The 15,354-nt window shown below is 47.2% G+C and overlaps 1 protein-coding gene across 4 annotated transcripts in view; it reads left to right on the forward strand.

Annotated features, from left to right (window-relative positions):
- ARHGEF18 (Rho/Rac guanine nucleotide exchange factor 18) overlaps positions 1-15,354 on the forward strand; it is a 94,572-nt gene that overhangs the window by 27,719 nt on the left and 51,499 nt on the right. The gene's annotated exons all lie outside the window — the stretch shown is intronic.

Raw genomic sequence — 15,354 nt, forward strand, 5'->3', positions numbered from 1 at the left:
ATCACCTTTTTGAAAACAAATCGGGCTTTGTAAGGGAGAGAGAAGAGGCACCGGCAACTGCTTGTTAGTTGCAAATTCAGGCTAGTGCAGGGTTCCTCAACCTTGGCCCAATTGCTATTTGAGGCCTAGTAATTCTTTGTTGGGGGAAGGGGGAGCTATTTTGTGCATTGGAGGATGTTGACCGGCATCCCTGGTCTCCACCTACTAGATACCTATTACCCCCCCATCCCATGAGTCATGACAACCAAAAATGTCTCTAGATGTGGCCAAGTGTCCCCTGGGGGCTAGGATTGTCCCCAGTGAGAATCACTGCGGAGTGCAGTAGAGAACTGGCCCCAGGATGGGCTGTGCCATGAGAGCTGTCCCTCCACCTGCAGGGCAGGTGCCTCCCTGTGACCTGAGCCACAGGTTTTGCATTTCCTCCTTGCCCGGCCCCACACATGGGCATCTTCCTTCTTCCTGATTCCTCCCTCTTTCCGGAGCACTGTTTTTGCTGGTGGTGGGACTGTTGCCTGCTCTTCTCAGGTGTGTCCCCTTCGGAGCTTTCTCTGCATTGGAAGATTTCCAACCTGCTTTCTGACACATGGCCTCAGTTTTCAGCTGAGGCCACCTGGGCTTTGCCAAGTCTTCAGCATCTTAAAGTCCTTTTAAGCAGCAGGTGACTTCCTGTTTCTGTTGACTTCCTAATCTCTTCTTCTGGGGGTCGGGGGTGAGGTCTGCTGGATACAGGGACTTCCCTGGGGGTCCAGGATCAAGCCCCCACGGAGCTGTATCTGAGGCATCAAATTCAAGGGGCAAGTGGGAGGTTGGCAGGAGGAAGAATGAGGTCAAAGGTCTGGGACTGGGCCATGGACAGTACAGAAATGCATCCACGCTATAATGGCAGGGTTGAGTATTTTGCAGCATGTTCTCAAAGCTGAAAATATTTACCTTATGGCTCTTTATAGCCAAAGTTTGCCAATCCCCGAGCTAGCTTTCCCAGCAGCAAGGAAGGCCCAGGGAAGTGACTTACAGTAGCCAACAGATCAATGAACCCCTTACACATCTGACCTTGAAGATGAGGGTTCCAACAGGGACTCATTTCCTGAAGGTCACTTTACAATCACAGAAGACTTTGTACAAATAGAGAGTAACATTACTATACTGAGCAGATACAATATCCCAAACACCAAGTCCTTTAAACAGATTTCCTCATTAATCTTCACAAGTCTGTAAGATAGGCACTAGTATTCCCCCTTTCCACAGATGAGGAATCTGAGGCCCAGAGGAGTTAAGTTCTTGCCAAAGGTCACACAGCAGGGTCTGAACTCAGAGCCTGAGCCCCTGATCACCAATCCACTGCCACATGACGCCATTTAATATTTTTTTAACTTTTTTTTTTTGATGTGGACCGTTTTTAAAGTTTTTATTGAATTTGTTACAATGTTGCTTCTGTTTTATGTTTCGGTTTTTTGGCCGCGAGGCATGTGGGATCTTAGCTCCCCGACCAGGGATCAACCCCGCACCCCCTGCAATGGAAGAGGAAGTCTTAACCACTGGAGCGCCAGAGAAGTCCCTATTTTTTGTTTAATAAAATTAATTTTTAATTATTTTAGTTGTACCAAAGGCAAAATTTTATAGTTTAAAGGAAAATTAAATTACAGATACATGAAAACCAAAAGTTTAATATACCAAAGACACTCTGTTGTTTGACGCGCTTAATGTCAATATTTGGGGCAATTTTTAAGGTTTTCCCACCAAAAAATGGCATTAATAATAGCTCTGTACAATAATATTTAGAGTAATAGGAAGATGAAAACACTTTCATACCATATTTTTGCCAGCTGTTCTAAAGACAGCAAACACGTGCTCAGTTGGTTTTCCTTCGCTTTGAAATAAGCTACCGGTAATTCTAAACCAGGCAAAAATGTATTGTTGCTGGATGGAATACAAGCGGTCATCCTTGCAAAAATGTTTTGCAATGAGTCCTTGGCTTCTATGAAAGCCCTAAAATAGTAAACGAGAGACTAGAGTTTATTTTCAGATTCTGTGACTGGCTTCCAATAATCTTTTATCAGTAGACTTACAGGCAAAATACCAGGTACTAAGGATCAGATTCCATTCTTTGGTATAAGCATGAAACTTGTGGATTGCTGTCCGTGGCTAGCATAAAGCAACGAATTACCACACGTAGAATGCAATGCAAGGCAGGCAGGAAGGATAACTTAAATGTTTTGTTACTTCAAAAAGACCAGACCTGGGACTTGTAAGTGGAATCTTTTGCTGCATTTTGGCATTATACCCTAACTTAGAGTATACAACTATCTATCTGAGGACTCCCCGAACCCTCCAGTGGGCGGCAGATCCCTTTTCTCCCCGAAACTTTTCATTTTATTTTTTTAACTTTTTAACTTTTTCTTAATTTTTTTTTTTTTTTTGGCTGCGCTGGGTCTTCATTGCTGCATGAGGGGTTTCTCTAGTTGCAGTGAGCGGGGGCTACTCTTCGTTGCGGTGCGCGGGCTTCATTGCGGTGGCTTCTCTTGTTGTGGAGCACGGGCTCTAGAGCACGTGGGCTTCCGTAGTTGTGGCTCGTGGGCTCTACAGCGCAGGCTCAGTAGTTGTGGCGCTCGGGCTTAGTTGCTCCGCGGCATGTGGGATCTTCCCGGACCACGGCTCGAACCCGTGTCCCCAGCATTGGCAGGCGGATTCTTAACCACTGCGCCACCAGGGAAGTACTTTCACTTTAGATTTACAGAAAAGTGCAGAGAGAGCCCCCTTACGTGGTTCACCTAGCTTCCCCTCATGTTAATATCTTATATGACCACAATATGTTTGTCACAATTTAGGAACCAACATTGGTACAGTACTATTAACCAAACTCCAGACTTAATTCAGATTTCACCAGTTTGGGTTTTTTTTTTTCCATTAGTGTTCTCCTTCTGTTTCAGGATACAATTCAGATACTACATTATCTTCAATCACCCTGTCTTCCCAGTCTCTCTGGTCTTTGAGGATTTCTCCGTCTCTTCTTATTGTTCATGACCTTGACAGTCTTGAGAAATGTTACCCAGGTGTCTTGTACGATGTCCTTTAATCTGGGTTTGTCTCATGTTTTCTTATAATTAGAAAGGGGTTATGGATTTGGGGAACCTTCCTGGCTGATCAGATCTGGGGAACGTGCTATTGACATGACATCCGTGAACACCTGGTTAAGGTAACATCTGCCGGGTTACTATTTTTCCCGTTTCCCTACTTTCTTCTTTGGAAGCGAGTCCCTCAATCCAGCCTACTCTCAGGATGGCAGGAGTCAAGTTCCACCTCCTGGAAACATCATTTGACTTTCGGGACAACCCTTCTGAGGTCAGGGAAGATTGGAGCTCGTGTCACAGAAATGATGTGGCTAGCACTCAGCGTGGCGCCTGGTACTTACAGGCAATGGTAGCACCTACTGACATCATCATTATTTCTTGTTGTTGAGGAGGCAAAGCTAGCATCTAAATCACAGACCCTAACCCTGGGCTCTGACCACAGCCCCACACCTGTCTAAGGAAGCATGTGAGGCCAGAACAGCTGTGTCTCGCTCCCAGCAGGCGGAGAGCAGGCACTGCCCAGGCATAACTCGTCACAAGCCTACCTCCCATCACAGGTATTCAAAGCCAGATGTTACTGACTTAAGGAAACAGCCCCACAGTAAGTTAAACAGAACAGTGAATGAGTCACGCTCCAGGTAATTATGGAAGGTGTGTCTCCAGGGTAAAGCTGAGATGCTTTCCTAGAGACCAGCCCCGCTGATGGAACACAATTCCAGACAGTCCTGTTCCTAGCCTTGACCTCTGAGGTCCCTCCGTGGTCTGACCCCGCCTACCCCTCCACCCTTCTCTCCCACTACTCAGCCACCGGGATTGCCCGCCGCAGCCACCCTGAAGTCTTGTGGCTGCCTGTGCCCATCACCTGCACCTTGCTCATTCAGCGCTGTTCCTGGAACTCCCTCTGCCACACAACTCTTACTCACTCTCTAAAACAAAGTGAAGGGCCACCTCCCCAGGAAGCTGGCATTAGGTGACTGTAGGTTCTGAGCGTCTCTGAGGCCAACTGCTGTCAGCCAAGGGCCATTTTGTCCCCCTAAAGAACATTTGGCAATATCTGGAGACATTTTTGGCTGTCAGGATTAGGAGTGCTACTTGCATCTAATGGGAAGAGACCAGGGATGTTCAATATCCTCTGATGCACAGAAGCCCCTGACGACAGAGAATTATCCAGCCCCCATTGTCATTAGTACCAAGACTGGGAAATGCAGCTATAGACATATAGCTCCTTAGCTCTTAGCAGAGTCCCTGGCCCATGATAAGGACTCCAAAAAATGCAGAAAATGGTTGGATGGATAAAAGGAAGACAAGAGATACCTCTCCTTCCTGATAGGCCCCTTGGAAAGGTTTTAGGGGAGAACTTTGTCAACCTGAAGGTTTCTATAACCCAGGGGGCTATAGAAATAAGGTTCATGCCATTCTTCCTGCTTAGAATCGTCAGTGGCTCCCCATTGCCTTTGGGATAAAGTCCAAAAGTCATAGCAATTCAGAGAGTGAACATTTACAGATCCATCGAGACCTCGAAATACCTGTGTCTGGGCTTCTGACCTCAGTTGGGGTGGGGTATCTGATGGCCTCAACTGGGGTGGGGTTCTTGCACTTCTGGGCTCCCCAACTCCCTGGACATGCTCCCTCTCTTGATCATGAAGCCTAAACTTAAAGTGAAGGCAGGTCACTTGGGAACTTTGCCACCCAGTTTCTGAACTGAGAGCTCTCAACCACAGATTGTGTGTGTTTTGAGGTGAGTTTGGTTTGACCTGGTTGAACAACTTGGGCCTTAGGTGAAAGGTGCTTGGCTCCTCTCCTGGTTCCTGCCCAACCCCTCCACTTATGGGGGACCTGGGTTAGACAAGAAGCCTCAGGACCCGGATGGCTGATGGCACCTGAGGGGTGCTGACACTTGGAGAGACATCTGGCGTGGCTACAGGTGTCTAAAAACATCTGTGTGGGGGTGTTTGGCATGTTTCAGACTCTGAACACCTGTTTGGGGGCATCTGATAGCATCTGTGTTGGAGGGTGTCTGAAAGTGTCCATGTGGGGTCTCTGGTGTGTTTCTGGGTGTCTGAAAGCCTGTTTGGGGGTGTCTGATGGCTCCTGGATGAAGGTGTCCGGTACTTTTGAGATATTTGGCATGTTTTTCAGATTTTGAATAGTTTGGGGGCATTTAACAGACCTACGTGGGTGTCTGACCTATTTGAGGGTGCCTGAAAGTGAGTATCTGATGACATCTGCCTGGGTGTCTGGTATGTGTTTGGGGTATCTGGTGGTACCTATACTGGGGTGTCTGGGACCACTTGAGAGATATATGACTCATTTTTCCAAGACCTGTAATCTTCATTTCCTGTAATCTATGCTACCATTTCTTCACAAGAGACAGACCTGTTCTCTCCATTTCTTGTACTCTCCCCTCTCAAACTTCTCGCCCCTGGACTCATCCCCCTTAGATGTCCCCAGGCTTCCACTGTACCCCAACTCCCGCATCCAGACACCCCCAATTCCCCAAGCCGCACCCCACCCCAGTACTGCTATCTTCTCCCAGGAATCCCCTCCCGGTCCCGCTAATCACCCAGGCCCCCGTTGACCCCACAAAACGCCCCCCAACCCCACTGATCTCTCCTTAAGATCCCCTCTAAGCGCCCCCCAGTCCCACAGATACCCCAGCGCCCCACTGACCCCCTCCCCAAAAAAGCCCCCCACCCCGCGGATTTCCCCTCAGGATCGCCCGTAGCCCCCCTGCTCCACTAACCCGCCCCTCAAGGATCACTCTCACCCTCCTCGCAAATACTCTTCAGTCCCCTCGCCCCGCGTAAACCCGAGCGAACGACCCCTGCCTGAGGCCCCAGGTACAGCTTCAACCCAAGTCCTTAGTTACCCGGACCCACCGATCCTCGCGGCCACGCCCCCTTCCGGGCCCACACCCTCTAGTCCGCCCTTCAGGGCGGAGCCGCGCGTGCGCACCTCGCCCGCGCGGCTTCCCGCTTCCGGCTCCGGGCTGAGGGCGGCAGTGGATCCCGGGAGGCCGGGCGGCAGAGGCGGCCGGGACACTAACGAAGCTGCGGGCGGTGAGTGACCAGCGGGGGACCGAGGTGAGGCCGGCGGGGCGGGGCTGAGGAGAATGGGGTTCGGGCCCCGAGGAGGCGCCGTCGGGGCCCGGGGGCGGCGTCGGGCGCTGGACCCCTGGGGCTGCCTGGGCTTCGGGCCCGGCCCCCATGGGCTCGTCCAAACTGGCGGGCGGGTCCTGCAGTGCAGGCTGCCCCTTTCGTGCATGTGGGCTGTGTTTGGCGAATGCAGAGTGCAGACGATGCCCGCCGGTTCTGTCCGACCCCCAGCGCTTGGGCGGTGCAACCTCCGTGGTTCAGCCGGGAAAGGACACGGGTTCCAGGTTCTGGAGCTCCCCGGGGCAGGACCTGGGATGTGGCGATAACCATAAAAATACCCAGCACCGGGGGGACTTGAAGCCTCCAAGCAGCACTTATTCCGCGGAGCAGACGTCCTCCTGACAATTGATCGTTGGGGTAACAAAAACATACGAAGTGTGTGTGCTTTGGGTCTTTCTTACTTCTCTCTCCAGTTTCTCTCTTGTGGGAGAATTTAGATGGTGCGGTGCAGGAATGAGAGGCCCTTGGTCCTTGCACGGTTTGTTGTAGCTTGTCTTTTCTACCTGGTGCTCTGTTGAGATCGAAGCGGTAGAAGAGATGGCTGGCCCAAGGGGTCAAAAGTGTTCGCGAAGTTTTACCACAGAAGCGGAGAACACAGCTTTTCCCCCTTTTGCCTCCGTTCGGGGAGAGTGGAACTCCAGCCAGGAGCGAGGAAGGGCGGGTCCCTTCTTGTTGACCAGAGAGAGTTCAGGACAGGTGAACAGCCCTATGGCCAAGGGCGATCTGGGGATGATTTTGCAGGTATCCGGGTGAATGAGTAATTCTGGAGCTGTACGGAGAAGTGTCCAGAGCCCAGGCTTGAGTGTCAAATCAGATCTGGGTTCTGGTGCCAGTTTCCACCACTAAGTCTCAGTCTCCCCACCTTTAAACCGGGAATAAGGATTGGTTGGGGATTTGATGGGATCATATGTGTAAGGTGCATGGCCCAGAGCCTAGCATATGGTGAATGCTCAATAAATGTTATATACTCCGTGCATATGGTATGCCTGTATTTTAATTTTAATTTTTTTTGAAGTACAGTTGATTTACAAAGTTGTGTTAGTTTCAAGTGTACAGCAGAGTGATTCAGTTATATATATTCTTTTTCAGATTCTTTTCCATTATAGGTTATTACAAGATATTGAGTATAGTTCCCTGTGCTATACAGTAAGTCCTTGTTGTTTTTACCTGCTTCATATATAAACAGGTAAACAACAGGTGTGTATATGTTAATCCCGAATTCATGGTTTATCCCCCACCCCCGCCATCCCCTTTGGTAACCATAAGTTTGTTTCCTATGTCTGTGAGTCTATTTCTGCCTCGTAGATAAGTTCATTTGTATCATTTTTTTTAGATTCCACATATAAATGATATGCGATATTTGTCTTTTTTTTATAGATAAGTTTTTTTAATGTTTATTTTATTTATTATCATTTATTTTTGGCTGTGTTGGGTCTTCGTTGCTGCGCACGGGCTTTCTCTAGTTGCGGCGAGCGGGCGCTACTCGTCATTGCAGTGCGCGGGCTTCATTGTGGTGGCTTCTCTTGTTGCAGAGCATGGACTCTAGGCGCACGGGCTCAGTAGTTGTGGCGCACGGGCTTAGTTGCTCAGCGGCATGTGGGATCTTCCCGGACCAGGGTTCGAACCCGTGTCCCGTGCATTGGCAGGCGGATTCTTAACCACTGCGCCACCAGGGAAGCCCTGTCTTTCTCTTTCTGACTTAATTCACTTAAATATGATATTCTCTAGGTCTATCCCTGTTGCTGCAAATGGCATTATTTCTTCCTTCCTTCCTTCCTTCCTTCCTTCCATCCCAGGCCTGTATTTTTAAGTTGACATTCCAAGTAATAAAGAGTCTGGAAAGTTTGAGCATCTCGGTTGTTTGGACTGGGTCAGAGTTTTATGCTTTATCAGTAGCTTGCTAGCTCTATGGGTCAAGCCCTTTTGAGTGGGAAAGAAAAAAAAAAAAGGTTGCTCTAAATCCAGTAAGAGCATACAGCCGGCGGGCATACTAAATTTAATTCTTGTAAATTTAACTTGTTTGGGGTTTGTATCACTTATGTCCCTTTTCAATGGCATACCTGAGAGAAAGGAGAAAGGGATTCTTTGATTCCTTTCTTTCTCTTTTTTCCTTCAGTCGACTTGAGAATGCCCCCACGCTGAAAGTTGTGGTGGCATGTACGTTTTTCCTGGCAGAAACTGTGGTATAATTTTCATTCTTGTCACACAGTAACGATTACAGCTGGCTGCAGGGCCCGTTGCCCATGTCACCAGCGCCCAGGGAGGCTGTGGTCACCAGCTGTGCCTCCCTGGGTGTTTACCTTCCACGTGTTTAGCATATTTCTGATCCTTGTGTCAAGGTCTCCTTCATTTTTCTTCACTCATCCTGGGTCCTGTTTCCATTTCCTCAAATTCCATCGATGACTTTTTAAACACTTTCATCTAAACATTTTCATCAGGACTCTCTTAAGTCATTTTAAGCCCAGAGGTCTTTGTTAAGTCCAGCCCAATCACTGTTTCTTTGTTAGTTAAACTTTACTTTTCCCCTGAAAGTGGCGAAGAGCGGCTCTGTTTTGAAAACCCTCTCTCCAGGTGCAAAACAATTCCAGTCACAGTTCTGGAGCAGCCGGTGGGAATTTTTTTGGAGGAGGAATGTGGCTGACGGGGGAGGGGCAGAGTGATTAAAATAATGTCCTTGTGGAGGTCTCAGGGAAAGGACCCCTGCAGCTATGCTCATTTTTTGTGTGTTTAAAATTGCCTTGGGTGTAAACTAAATTCTACTGGCGTTTCTTTGCTTTTGTTCTTAGGTAGATTCATAGTTTCCACCGAGATTAAAGTAGTGTTTGGTTACGTTCAAAGTAGCAAATACACAGCCGACTTCCCATCGTATCTTGAAAAAATAATGTTCTAAAGGTTTAATTTAGAGTATTTACGGTTAACGCATTGTGGGTGGTTACATTTTATTTTATTTTGTTTTTATTTTTTTTTAATGGCTGCGTTTGTTGTTGCACAGGAGCTTTCTCTAGTTGCAGCAAGCAGGGGCTACTCATTGCGATGGCTTCTCGTGTTACGGATCACGGGCTCTAGGCGCACCGGCTTCAGTAGTTGAAGCATGCAGGCTCAGTAGTTGTGCTGCATGGGCTCAGTAGTTGTGGTGCATGGGCTCAGTAGTTGTGGCGCACGGGCCTAGTTGCTTCGCGGCATGTGAGATTTTCCCGGAGCAGGGATCAAACCCGTGTCCCCTGCATTGGCAGGCGGATTCTTGTTGCTTCGCGGCATGTGAGATTTTCCCAGAGCAGGGATCAAACCCGTGTCCCCTGCATTGGCAGGCGGATTCTTAACCACTGTGCCACCAGGGAAACCCTTGACCTGTTTTAGACTTCGGACCTCCAGAACTGAAAGAGAATAGATTTCTGTTGTTCTCAGCCAGCGTTTGTGGTAGTTTGTTACAGAAGCAATAGGAAACTCGTGCACCTGGTTTTCCTGCTCATTTGACTTGGGAGCCTCCTATGCACACCCCTGCGCCATCTCATTTCCCTTTCCGTCTGTCCTTCTACCATGGAAGCTTCTAACATTCCAGGCTTTTTAACATTCCCCAGCAAGCCGCTGTCACCCCACCTTCGCTGGCCTGCCCTGCAGCCCCTTCTCTGCACAAATAGCCATGAGCACCGTGAACACAGAGGTGGCAGCAGGGAGCTCAGTTCTGCTTCCGTGATATTGGAGGTGCAACTAAAACTCTCTAATCCTCAGTTTCCTGTCTATCAAATTAGAAACATAATACCACTCCTTATTTCCTAGGGTTGTCATTGCGTGTGGAGTGCTTCTGCAGTGTTTGCGTGTGTTCGTTCATTCCTTTATTAATTGATTCAGCAGATTATTACCTGGCACCCTCTGTGAACCAGGTCCTAGGGTTACAACAGTGAACACAACTTTGCTTTTTTTTTTTTAAATAACTTCTTTCATAACAAATATATATCTACATACATATATATATATATATATATATATATATAGTATTTTTCTTAAACGAAGTACAACCACAGTGGTCTCCTCCAGAAATCCGAGGCCCAATTATAAGTCACACCTGGTCAATCAGTGCTTCTAAATTTGTCACCAGGTTCCCCCTGCACCCCCTCCCCGCTTATGATCAGGAAGCTAAAACCTTCCTTGTGGTGTTTCTCCCTCTTCTAGAATATTCCCAGAGCTCTGATCCAAGGGGAAGGCCCCCAGCTTCCCCACCTGCTGGGGAGAGCTCTGCCATCCACAGGGTCAGCCGTTCTGCTGCTGCTTTTTTAAATTGGGATATTATAATTCATATACCATAGCATTCACCCTTCTAAAGTGTATGAGTCAGTGGTTTTTAATATAGTCACAGAGTTGTGTAACCGTCACCACTAATTCCAAAACATTCTCATCACTGGAAACGGAAATCTCCTACTCAGTAGCAGTCACCCCCCATTTCCCTGTCCCCAGGCACACATCTGTTTCCTGTCTCTATGGATTTTGCCTGGACAACTGATCTCTAGTCAGTAAGCAGAGGGAATTCTCTGGCGGTCCAGTGGTTAAGACTCCGCGCTGGGGCGCGGGTTCCATCCCTGGTCGGGGAATTTAAGATCCCACATGCCGCAAGGCAAGGCCAAAAGATAAACAAACAAACAAACAAAAAGCAGAAACGGAGTTAAGGTGAAATCTGAAGGCCTTCTAGATGGTAAAACTAAACACTGTCCCCGGAGATTTTTAAAAACTGAGGTTGCTTTCCATTGGTCTGGAAGGTTCGCCTTGTAGATGGGCCTGGATATGGGGGCTTCTGGGACACTATTGTGTGTTTGGTTTTGACCACGATCATAATGAAAACTACCATTTTACACAGTGATGCCATAAGCATGCGCACACGTGCATAGACACACACACACACACACACACACACACACACACCCATGGGATCCAAAGTTTTACTCTGGTAGTTTCTATTCTATTTTATTATAAGCTGTCTTCCCAACTCATGAATGGGCCTGGTCCTCAACTGGTCCTCAATGTCAGAATGCCACACCGGGGTCCCAGTGCACCAGACGGTAAAAAAATGTTTAGAAAAGGAAGAAGCACTTGGTGACACAATAACTCTGACTTTTGAGGAACTGTATTAGTTTCCTAGGGTTACTGTAACAAATGACTACAAAATGGGTGGTTTAAAATGACAGAAATATATTCTTTCGTGGTTCTGAAGGCCAGAAGTCTGAAATCAAGGTGTGTGCAGGGCCATTCTTCTTCAGAAGGCTTTAGGGAAGGATCCTTCCTTTTGATGGACTCTTTCAGCTTCTAGAGGTGGCCAGAGGCGATCTTTGGCTTTGGCCATCTTTTTTTTTTTTTTTAATTGAAATATAGTTGATTTACAATGTTGTATTAATTTCTACTGTACAGGAAAGTGATTCAGTTATACATATACATACATTCTTTTTCATATTCTTTTCCATATAGTTTATCACAGGATATTGGATATAGTTCCCTGTGCTCTACAGTAGGACCTTGTTGTTTATCCATCCTTCTGCCTCCATCTTTTTTTTAAAAATAAATTTATTTTATTTATTTTTATTTTTGGCTGTGTTGGGTCTTCATTGCTGCGTGCGGTTTTTCTCTAGTTGTGGCGAGCAGGGGCTACTTTTCGTTGCAGTGTGCAGGCTTCTCATTGTGGTGGCTTCTCTTTTTTTTTTTTTTTTTTTTTTTTTTTTGAGGTACGCGGGCCTCTCACTGTTGTGGCCTCTCCCGTTGTGGAGCACAGGCTCCAGAAGCGCAGGCTCAGCAGCCATGGCGCGCAGGCTCAGTGGCCATGGCTCACAGGCCTAGCTGCTCCGCAGCATGTGGGATCTTCCTGGACCAGGGCACGAACCCGTGTCCCCTGCATTGGCAGGCGGACTCTCAACCACTGCGCCACCAGGGAAGCCCCGCGGTAGCTTCTCTTGTTGCAGAGCACAGGCTCTAGGCACATGGGCTCAGTAGTTGTGAAACGCAGGCTCAGTAGTTGTGGCACGTGGGCTCAGTAGTTGTGACTCGCAGGCTCAGTAGTTGTGGCACGTGGGCTCAGTAGTTGTGAAACGCAGGCTCAGTAGTTGTGGCACGTGGGCTCAGTAGTTGTGACTCGCAGGCTCAGTAGTTGTGGCGCCCGGGCTTATTTGCTCCGCAGCATATGGAATCTTCCCGGACCAGGGCTTGAACCCGTGTCCCCTGCATTGGCAGGCGGATTCTTAACCACTGCGCCACCAGGGAAGCCCCTGCCTCCATCTTCACATGGCCTTCTCCTCTCTGTGTGTCTGTCTGTCTCTGTATCAGTGTGTCTCTCTGCGTCCAAATCTCCTTCTTCTTTCCCTTATAAAGACACCATCCTTTGGATCTTGGAGGGCCCACCCTAAATCCAGGATGATCTCATCTTGAGATCCTTGACTTGATTACATCTGCAAAGACCCCGTTTCCAAATAAGGCCACATTCTGAGGTTACGGGTGGGCATGAATCTGGGGGGGACCCTATTCCACGCCCCTCAGGAACTTTCTATTTCCAGTGACGTGTAAATGAGAACAAGTTTACAGGGGTTATTAGTACTTCATTCTTACATTCTTTAGAACACGTTGTAAATTTCAGGTATTTTAAAGCTAAGTGTTGAACTTCGGCTCACTCTCAGGAACCCAGTAAGTAAGAAGAGGAAAGAGGAGATCTTCAGGAAAACTAGTTCCTTGCTTGGCAGCTTCTAAATCTGAATCTGCTGTGAATATAATTTGCTACAAAGTATAAATAGGTGCCTGATATGTTACAGTGGGTCAAAATGTTTGGCTAGTTGCCTGTACTCTGAATAACTCCTCCTTCTCCGTGCGTTCAAATACCACCCTCATCAAATACACAACTCTTGTACCTTAGAGAGGGAAAAGAATGTTCCGTCTGCCTAGCCCTGCACCTAGCTTACATAAGTACATGAAAGTGTTTTCTTCCTGACCTTGAGACATGAGATATATTCAAATATATTCTAGCTCACACCGTTGCAGCACTAAAAGGAATACTAATGAAGGTTTTGCAAGGCTCTGGAATTTTCCTAATATAGGAGCTGGTTAGAGCTGGCATTCTTAGGACGGTGAGGATCTTGAGATGCTCAGAAACCCACCTCATACCTGTTTGCTGCCAGCATGGGCTATTTCAGGGCTCTGGAATTCAGTAATGACTCCAAACAGTTAAGCCACTTTGCTGCTTCCTTTATTCCATTCCCTTGTGTGTGTCGGGGATTAAAAATGGGAGCTTCCCATGCCCCATGAGCCCTGCTGGGTGCATCTTGATTGTTGGGAATAGGCCCTCGTTTCCAAAACAAACCAATTAGATACAGTAGACCAGGGCTCAGCAGACTTTTTCTGTAAAGAGCCCGATAGTATATACTATAGTCTCTGCAGGTCACACAGCCTCGGTCACAGCTACCCAACTTGCTAAGGCAGCCCCAGACTACGCGGAAAAAAGTGGGCATGGCTGGGAGTCAGTAAAACTTTATTTACAAAAACAGGTGGCTGGCCCACAGGCCAGAGTCTGCCACCCACTACAATAGACTCATGACTTTTCCTGTTCTCTTTCTAGGCCCATGACTCTGATCTTGTAAATTTGGTGAGGGACACAGGTGCAGGGGGGACAGGAGTTCCTCGCAGGTGTGAGTTTACACTGAGAACTCCCCATGGAGGGTCTTGCTAAGCCTCACCTACCCCTCACACCATTTTGGTTGTCCCGTGACAGAAATGCAGCGCCCTTGAATAATTTCCCAGGCCATTGCAAGCAAACAGGTTTTGTTTTTTTTTTTTCCTGGCATTGTAGGTGCAAGTTTTTCTTTCCTCCCTTCCGCCTTTAACAGAATGCTTTTTATCTGCTGAAAGAGAAACCCACTGGCCTCTGTCAAGTGTTTGATTTCCTCTGCCCTCCTTCCAGCCACCTCTGCTAACATTTGCTCTGTGTTTCCTGCATTGAAGGTTTTGAAAATAGTAATAATATATAATAAGGCCAGTTGGGGTTTTCTGGAAGATTTCAGATGTGTAGTAGCTACACCTGAATTAATCTTTTCAAAATCATCTGTTTTCATTGACATGTTTTTCAGTCATGTCATTTTGATTTCTGGACAGTCAGTTGAATTAACATAATTGTTTAAAACATGCCAGTGATGAAAAGCCGGCTGCCCTTCCTGGTGGGGCCTAAGGGGATGGAATGGTTTTGCTGGGGCCGGTACAAGCATCTGGCCTTGTACTCAGAGGGACGAGAAATACTTACCCACCAGGCATGTGCTTTCTTAGGGTCTGAACTCCCTGTGGATGAGACTGAAGGTGCCTCCTTCCTGACACCAGAAAGTAGTGTGAAATGGAGCAAAGGGGAGCGGATAAGCTCTGGGACAAGCCTGGACAGCGCAGGGGTGTCTTCCTCATGTTCTTTCCCAGCTGTGTTCCTACCAAAGTGTCAAGGTCATACCTCTGTCCTCCCGACCAGATTTGCCCTTTTTCAACCTCATGTTGGAAGGCCATTTCCGTTGGTGGTCAATGTCATCCTTTAGGTGTGATTCTTACTAGTTTACTCTTTTTTTTTTTTTTAATCACTATAGAATTTCTTTTTAATTGAAGTATAGTTAATTTACAATATTCTGTTAGCTCCAGGTGTACAGCAAAGTGATTCAGAAATATATGTGTGTGTGTGTGTGTGTGTGTGTGTGTGTATTCTTTTTCAGATTCTTTTCCATTATGGATTATTACAAGATATCGAGTATAGTTCCCGGTGCTATACAGTAGGTCCTTGTTGTTTACCTGTTTTACATATAGTAGTGTGTATATGTTAATCCCAAACTCCTAATTTATCTCTCCTTCCCCCCCACTCTCCCCTTTGGTAACCATAAGTTTGTTTTCTATGTCTGTGAGTCTGTTTCTGTTTTGTAAATTAGATCACTTGTATCATTTTTTTAGATTCCCCATATAAGCGATATCATATGGTGTTTGTCTTTCTCTGTCTGGCTTACTTCACTTAGTATGATAATCTCCAGGTCCATTCATGTTGCTGCAAATGACATTATTTCATTCTTTTTTATGACTGAGTAATATTCCATTTCATGTGTGTGTGTGTGTGTGTGTGTGTGTGTGTGTGTGTGTGTGTGTGT

The sequence above is a fragment of the Monodon monoceros genome, unplaced genomic scaffold, assembly GCF_005190385.1.
Source record: "Monodon monoceros isolate NGI ecotype Baffin Bay Population unplaced genomic scaffold, NGI_Narwhal_1 Super_Scaffold_12, whole genome shotgun sequence".
NCBI lineage: Eukaryota > Metazoa > Chordata > Mammalia > Artiodactyla > Monodontidae > Monodon > Monodon monoceros.